Genomic DNA, 8,690 nt, shown 5'->3' on the forward strand with positions numbered 1-8,690 from the left:
CTGTTTCATATACGTAGACCAGCCATAAGATGTACAAGCAGGGCTGCCACAAGAAATTTCAAGACCCCATACTAGTAAAATTTTTGGGGCCCCCTGAGACTCCACCCCAGCTCCGCCTCCATTCCTCGAACCTTCCACAGTCCCACCGCACACTCTTGGAAAAACTCCACCTCTGCACCACGTCCTCACCAAACACGTATTAACAGTTACCATCGAACACCAGATTACATACATCGCCATCAGCTTTTGTTTTGGCCAAAAGATTTCTTAAGCCGCTACCAGGACAAGGTAGACTCTTCTGGCTGGGCCCTACTGTTCTCTAACATATTAAACATTTCTTATAATACCCAATACTCTTTTTAACTATATTTTTCTTTAAGGGAATGTGTCACATACATTTTTTAAAAATGAGCAATAATACCACATACAAAGGAAAAATACTGCCACACCATTACCAGACCACATATTACCACCACATAGTGACCAAATAATACCACATACATGGGCGAACTACCACGACACCATGACTAGACCATATACAGTGCTGGCCAAAAGTATTGGCACCCCTGCAATTCTGTCAGATAATACTCAGTTTCTTCCTGAAAATGATTGCAATCACAAATTCTTTGGTATTATTCTCTTCATTTAATTTGTCTTCAATGAAAAAAACACAAAAAGAATTGTCCTAAAGCCAAATTGGATATAATTCCACACCAAACCTAAAAAAGAGGGTGGACAAAAGTTTTGGCACCCTTTGAAAAATCATGTGATGCTTCTCTAATTCGTGTAATTAACAACACCTGTAACTTACCTGTGGCACCTAACAGGTGTTGGCAATAACTAAATCACACTTGCTGCCAGTTAACATGGATTAAAGTTGACTCAACCTCTGTACTGTGTCCTTGTGTGTACCACATTGAGCATAGAGAAAAGAAAGAAGACCAAAGAACTGTCTGAGGACTTGAGAAACCAAATTGTGAGGAAGCATGAGCAATCTCAAGGCTACAAGTCCATCTCCAAAGACCTGAATGTTCCTGTGTCTTCTGTGCGCAGTGTCATCAAGAAGTTTAAAGCCCATGGCACTGTGGCTAACCTCCCTAGATGTGGACGGAAAAGAAAAATTGATGAGAGATTTCAATGCAAGATTGTGCGGATGGTGGATAAAGAACCTCGACTAACATCCAAACAAGTTCAAGCTGCCCTGCAGTCCGAGGGTACAACAGTGTCAACCCATACTATCCGTCGACGTCTGAATGAAAAGGGACTGTATGGTAGGATACCCAGGAAGACCCCACTTCTTACACCGAGACATAAAAAAGCAAGGCTGGAGTTTGCCCAAACTTACCTGAGAAAGCCTAAAACGTTTTGGAAGAATGTTCTCTGGTCAGATGAGACAAAAGTAGAGCTTTTTGGGAAAAAGCATCAACATAGAGTGTACAGGAAAAAAAAAAGAGGCATTCAAAGAAAAGAACACGGTCCCTACAGTCAAACATGGCGGAGGTTCCCTGATGTTTTGGGGTTGCTTTGCTGCCTCTGGCACTGGAATGCTTGACCGTGTGCATGCCATTATGAAGTCTGAAGACTACCAACAAATTTTGCAGCATAATGTAGGGCCCAGTGTGAGAAAGCTGGGTCTCCCTCAGAGGTCATGGGTCTTCCAGCAGGACAATGACCCAAAACACACTTCCAAAAGCACTATAAAATGGTTTGAGCGAAAGCACTGGAGACTTCTAAGGTGGCCAGCAATGAGTCCAGACCTGAATCCCATAGAACACCTGTGGAGAGATCTCAAAATGGCAGTTTGGAGAAGGCACCCTTCAAATATCAGGGACCTGGAGCAGTTTGCCAAAGAAGAATGGTCTACAATTCCAGCAGAGCATTGTAAGAAACTCATTGATGGTTACCGGAAGCGGTTGTTTGCAGTTATTTTGGCTAAAGGTTGTACAACCAAGTATTTGGCTGAGTGTGCCAATACTTTTGTCCAGACCTTTTTTGGAGTTTTGTGTGAAATGATCAATGATTTGATTTTTGCTTCATTCTCTTTTGTGTTTTTTCCTTGAAAGCAAATTAAATGAAGATAATAATACCAAAGAATTTGTGATTGCAATCATTTTCAGGAAGAAACTGAGTATTATCTGACAGAATTGCAAGGGTGCCAAAACTTTTGGCCAGCACTGTATTAACACCACATAGTGAATGAATAATATCATATAGAAGGAATACCGCCACGCCATAACCATACCATATATTACCACCACATAGTGACTGAATAATGTCACATACAAGGAACAAATACCTCCACACCATGACAAGACCATATATTACCACCACATAGTGACCGAAAAATACCACATACAAGGAAAAAATACAACCGCACCATAGCCTGACCACATATTACCATGACATAGTGACTGACTACTACAATACTGATCATTAATACAAAAACACAATACTAATATTACCATAAGTGCCATTATACATAGGAGCTCTGCACATAATATACAGTGTATAGTGTAAGTGTACAGGTAATGTAGTGATCACCAGTGACATTATGCACACGAGCTCTGTGTATAGTGTCAGTGTAAAGGTAATACAGGGATCACCAGTGAAATTATACACAGGAGTACTATAAATAGGGTACAGGTAACACAGTGATCACAAGTGACATTATACACAGGAGTTCTGTAAATATTGTACAGGTAATAGAGTGATCACAAGTGACATTATACACAGGAGCTCTGCATATAGTGTCAGTGTACTTATAATACAGGGATCACTAGTGACGTTATACACAGGAGCCCTGTGTATAGTATGTAGTGTATAGTGTCAGTGTACAGGTAAGACACTGACTCACCGGTGACATCTCTAGATGAAATCTTTCACCTTAGCTTTTCTTGTACATCCAACATAGACCGCCACCACTTCTTCCAGCCAGGACTAGACTCAGCAGAAAATAACACACAGTTATCTAGAGTAGTTTCTAGAGCACATTCCCCATATTTCCCCAACTTCTACACTACACCAGATGAAGAAAAAAGTGACATGGTGTCGCCATGCACAGTAACGGGACCATCCCCACTGAAAACAGTATCCTCAAAAATAAAATACATCACAGCAATAATAATATCCATTCTGCCCTCATGTCTCTCCATTCTGCCCCTATGTCTCTCCATTCTGCCCTCATGTCTCTCCATTCTGCCCGTATGTCTCTCCATTCTGCCCGCATGTCTTTCCATTCTGCCCGCATGTGTCTCAGCTCTCCCCACATCTGTCTCAGCTCTCCCCTCATGTGTCTCAGCTCTCCCCTCATGTGTCTCAGCTCTCCCCTGATGTGTCTCAGCTCTCCCCTCATGTGTCTCAACTCTCCCCTCATGTGTCTCAGCTCTCCTCTCATGTGTCTCAGCTCTCCCCTCATATTTCTCAGCTCTCCCCTCATTTGTCTAAGCTCTCCCCTCATGTATCTCAGCTCTCCCCTCATGTGTCTCAGCTCTCCACTCATGTCTCAGCTCTCCACTCAAGCCTCAGCTCTCCCCTCATGTGCCTCAGCTCTCCCCTCATGTGTCTAAGTTCTTCCATCATGTCCCATCTCTCCCCTCATGTCTCATCTCTCCCCTCATGTCTCAGCTCTGCCCCTCATGTCATGTCTCAGCTCTCCGGCATCTCAGCTCTCCCCTCATGTCTCATCTCTCCCCTCATGTCATGTCTCATCTCTGCTTCCATTTATCAGCTCTGCCCCCCATGTCTCAGCTCTGCCCCCCATGTCTCAGCTCTGCCCCTCATGTGTCTCAGCTCTTCCCTCATGTCTCAGCTCTGCCCCTCATGTCTCACCTCTGTCCCTCATGTCATGGCTCAGCTTTCCCCTCATGTCTCAGCTCTTTTTTACTCTTGTCTCAGCTCTGCCCCTCATGTCTCTGCTCTACCCCTCATGTTTCAGCTCTCCCCTCATGTCTCAGCTCTTCCCTCATGTCTCAGCTCTGCCCCTCATGTCTCACCTCTGTCCCTCATGTCATGGCTCAGCTCTCCCCTCATGTCTCAGCTCTTTCCTTTTGTCTCAGCTCTGCCCCTCATGTCTCAGCTCTGCCCCTCTTGTCTCAGCTCTGCCCCCATGTCTGAGCTCTGCCCCTCATGTCTCAGCTCTGCCCCTCATGCCTCAGCTCTCCCCTCATGTCATGTCTCATCTCTGCCCCCATGTCATGTCTCATCTCTGCCCCCCATGTCTCAGCTCTCCCCTCATGTCTCAGCTCTGCCCCCCATGTCTCATCTCTGCCCCCATATCTCAAAAATAAAAAAGTTCCTCCTTACCTTGCTGCCGCTCCAGCAGTGATGCTCCTTCCCTGATTTGAAGCATGGATGCCAGCCATTCACAGGCCAGCACTAAAGTCAAACACCAACGATGTGCGCGTGACATCAGATGCCGGCCAGTGATTGGCTGGGGGCCATTAACTATTGCCGTGTGGGAGACTAGATTTAAAGTGAACCTCCATCTGTTTGGGCCCCTCTGCTCACCGGGCTCCATTCGCCAGTAAGGGCAGTAATGCTCTGATGGCGGCCCTGTGTACAAGTAAGTCCCATGTCAGAAAGTAGTATAAGTTTATTTAAAAGACAGTAAAAGCTTCTCAAGCATAGAGTGAGATTCACAAAGGGTCCTTTTGTGGCATCCGAGTACAAGTTCTACTGCTGCTAAATGAGACAGTTGTAGAGTTGTATTATATTTGTTTTATTGTGTGTACTGAGTTAGGGGATATAATACATTGCATTGTAAATTGTACTTCCTTGCATTGTAAATTGTACTTTCCTGCCATCTGCTGGCAAATGTGTGTATGGAAGTAATGATTATTCTCCTTACCACAAACTGCCATAGTCTCCCAGCTCAGGCCACACTCTGACTGAACTCTGGTACAAACCAGTTGTGGGCAGTTCCTGCTGCCTAAGGAAGATAGAGGAGAGACATTACCCTCCCAGAGAAGAGTTTTCAATGCCAGTCTACGCTGAGGAAACATTTTTCCTCACATAATGTTCTTCACAAAAAGAGTGAAGTGTCTTCCAGTCAGGAGAGAGAATGCTGTACATGGACTCTCGTGCTCTCTGGTTATCCTGATAACTTCTAGCCAGGACCAGATCCATGTGGCTGCCACGCCACCAACTTTGCTTAAACCTACCCCCTGCAAGAGGGAATGGTGGGATAAAAACAGTGAGTACATCCACACTTTAGTGTGTTTCCACACATAGCCAATCTATGAAGGTCCCTGCATCAGTTTAATATTTTTTGAACTGCGCATAGCATTTCCTCTACTAGCAAGTGAAGAGAACTCTTCTCCAGCCTCCCTGAGAGGCCATAACAATGCTTATCTCATGAGGAGAAATCCATTACTTCCATATGCACAATAAACTGTGAACTTTTCCTGCATGAGAGACTGTACCCTGTAACCGCATTCAGTAAAATTGTTATGCTTACAAGTTCACTTTGGTGTCTGGCTGCTTGAGATTGCAGGAAACATCATGGGCATTCCAAAACCTGTACCCAGACACCACCGCTAAAGGAGTGCCCCCGGGGGGTCCTATACCATCCACTTGTGCCAACTCCCTCTTTTGAAATTGTTGTGGATACGAGGAAAGTGTTGAGGGGTCCAGTGACCCACTTCAGCTACCGTGACATCAATATCTGCTGCCAGTGAGGCTACACACCCCAGCTGACCCTTCTGCAACATCTGGCACCTCCCCAGTGGCCCACTACATTATGTTAACATGTAACTTTTCCTGTTAAGTTGTTTTTGATTGAAAAAGTTTTTTATTTCAATGAATGTGACCTCTTTAAGCTGCAAATTCAACAAATGACAATTTTCATTTCTATACGACCTATACAATGTTTGGAAACTCTGTTGTGCATAATAATTTGTAACAGTACATTTTGATCTTTAAATGAAAATACTGTTATAAATGGGAGATTTGTCTAATAAAATTTGATTTATATTCTAGCAGTTTGATGATTTGAACTTTATACTGACTCATTTTCAGCCACCATTTAAGAAAATCAGTGAAAATTAGCATTTGCATAATAATTTGGAACATTGTGAATAGGTCTGCATTAGTGATGAATGAGCACTAGTGATGAGCGAGCATGCTCGCTACTGCTCGGTGCTCACCCGAGCATCTCACTGCTCAAGATGCTCGGCGCTCGCTGAGTATTTCCGGGGTTGCTCGGCGGGAGCTCGGGTCTCCTCCCTGCATATTTGGCACTCTTTACAAAGCCAGTGAACATGCAGGGTTTGCCTGCCACTCACTGTAAAGCGTTTGGCCGTCACACGGATCATATATAATTGCGCTGAAAATACTGCCATTTCACATATACGTTTTCTAAAAATACTGCCATTTCTGACCTCCATTAAAAAGTTGTTTCAGTGTGTCAGTGAAGCAATTGACACCAGTTTGCTGTTCAAAATAGTTACCTACAGGCCAGGTATTTAAAACTGGTTTGTACGTCACACGGATCATATATATGTTTTCAGAAAATACTGCCATTTCTGACCTCCATTAAATTTTTTTTCAGTGTGTCAGTGAAGCAATTGACACCTGTTTACCTACAGGCCAGGTATTTAAAACTGTGGTTTGTCCGTCACACAGATCACATATAAGATCGCTCCAAATTCGGTTATTTGTAGTGAGCGTGGAAGATATTGTCCTCCATTTAAAATGGGCAAGGCACGTGGCAAGGGACGGGGAACTGGACGTGATGGTGATGGTGCATGCAGAGGTCGAGGCCATGGACCACGACTAAATTCCCACATTTCATGACTGCTTGCGCTAGAAATGTTGCCTTTTGGGCTTGTGGAGATAAAAGCGTTCCGCAACCTGATGGCGGCGTCCGTTCCGCGGTACTCGGTCCCCTGACGCCACTGTTTCTCCAGGGGTGCAAACCCTGCATTATACAAGCACATGTCCCAAAACATTAGCAGTGCCCTCAACAACACAGTTACCGGGAAAGTCCACCTAACCACGGACACGTGCTTGTCGGCTGGGATGGTACAACTCGCTGACGGCACACTGGGTTAACAAAGTGGAAGCAGGGACCCAGTCGGACCTTGGGACGGAACACGTCCTCCCGACGGCAAGAATTGCGGGCCCTAGGTCAATCAGGGTTGCACCCACAATCTACAACTCCTGCACCTCATCCTCCTCCTCCACTTCAGCCTCCATCTCCGAAATGACCACCTCAGTCACGAGCTGGAAGCACTTCAGCACTCCCTTGGCCAAGCGGCAACTGGTTGTGCTGAAGATAACATGCTTAATGCTTATATTGACAAACCGCCCAGCGCTGCAGAGTTGTTGAAAGCTGTAACACAGCAGCCTGATCTGTGGCTCTCACCGCTGAATGTACAGCCAGGCATGGTCGTGTGTGACAATAGGCGGAACCTGGTGACGGAGAAATAACAGCCGGAGTAGATTTTGTTTCCCTCTATGTCAATCCTTTTACCGAGCTAAAGTAACTGACTGTGGTGAAATACAACTCCCACTGAGAAGCTGTTTCAGATTGAAAAACATTGGGCCCACGAGTGGATTTGATTCTGAGGGCTCACCTTTCTCCCCCGCTCAAGATCCCCATAGCAGCTTCAAAGTTAGTGCTATCATGATCTCTCTAGATGTAGAAGCCAGGGCACACCAGAGGATTCTCTGGTGGGAAAGTCCAACCCTGCCGAGAAGCAGTCCTGGCTATGAAAAGTGTGTGGGAAGGATCACGGACACTCTGTGGCTGCTTTTTTACTGAGGTGGAAACCCACACAAACACGGGGAGAACATTCAAAGTTCTTGCAGATGTTGTCCTTGCTGGGATTTGAACCCAGGATCCCAGCGCTGCAAGGCTTGAGTGCTGACCACTGATAAAATGTGCTGCCATTCACCCTCTGATATCTAACAGGCTGGAGAAACTTGCACCTACTGCCACTCTAGCTTCAGCTCCTTTGTGAGAAACTAATGTATTTGGGCAGACACTAAGTCTATCAAATAAAATTCCTGAAATGGAAATTGGGGATGGCTTCACTACTGGTACTGCGGGCAGTGCTAATACCATGGCTTCGCACCATAGTTTACTGGAAATATTCCAGGCTGGTAGGAGGCAAGAAGATTCCCACAAAAAAGTACAGCAGTAACTACTCGGTGCTTGCTCAAGCATACTCGGCGAAAGGGTTAACAAAACATACTCGCTCATCACTAGTCATGATTGTAGTGTTCATAATAAAAACTGTGACCAACCCCATCTGACCAAAACTTTCTGATACTGTTGTTTTTCCTAGTAGGTCAGTATTCCCCATCTCCAGTCCTCAAGAGCCACCGACAGATCATGTTTTAAGGATTTCTCTAGTATTTCCCAGGTGATCACATGTGCAATACTAAAGAAATCCAGAAAACATAATCTGTTGGTGGCTCTTGAGAACTGGAGTTGGGGAATACTGTTATAGGTCATAGAAAGCAGGGGGTGTTTTTTTAAATTGGGGTCTCAGCAGTCATTTAATTAGATCACCTACAGTATTTTAAATTTGTTTAGCAAACTTTAAATATACCATGAACCTAAGCAAGCCCTGTCTTAAAATGAAACAATCATGGTCAAAAGCCAGAGTTCACTACTGGGTTTTAGAGGTCAAGAATACATGGGTATCTGGTCAGCAAATACTTCTCAATTCTAGGTTGGGGTAGAC

This window comes from Phyllobates terribilis, unplaced genomic scaffold (genome assembly GCF_046119375.1).
Source record: "Phyllobates terribilis strain yellow unplaced genomic scaffold, ASM4611937v1 Scaffold_2__4_contigs__length_985480577, whole genome shotgun sequence".
Lineage (NCBI taxonomy): Eukaryota > Metazoa > Chordata > Amphibia > Anura > Dendrobatidae > Phyllobates > Phyllobates terribilis.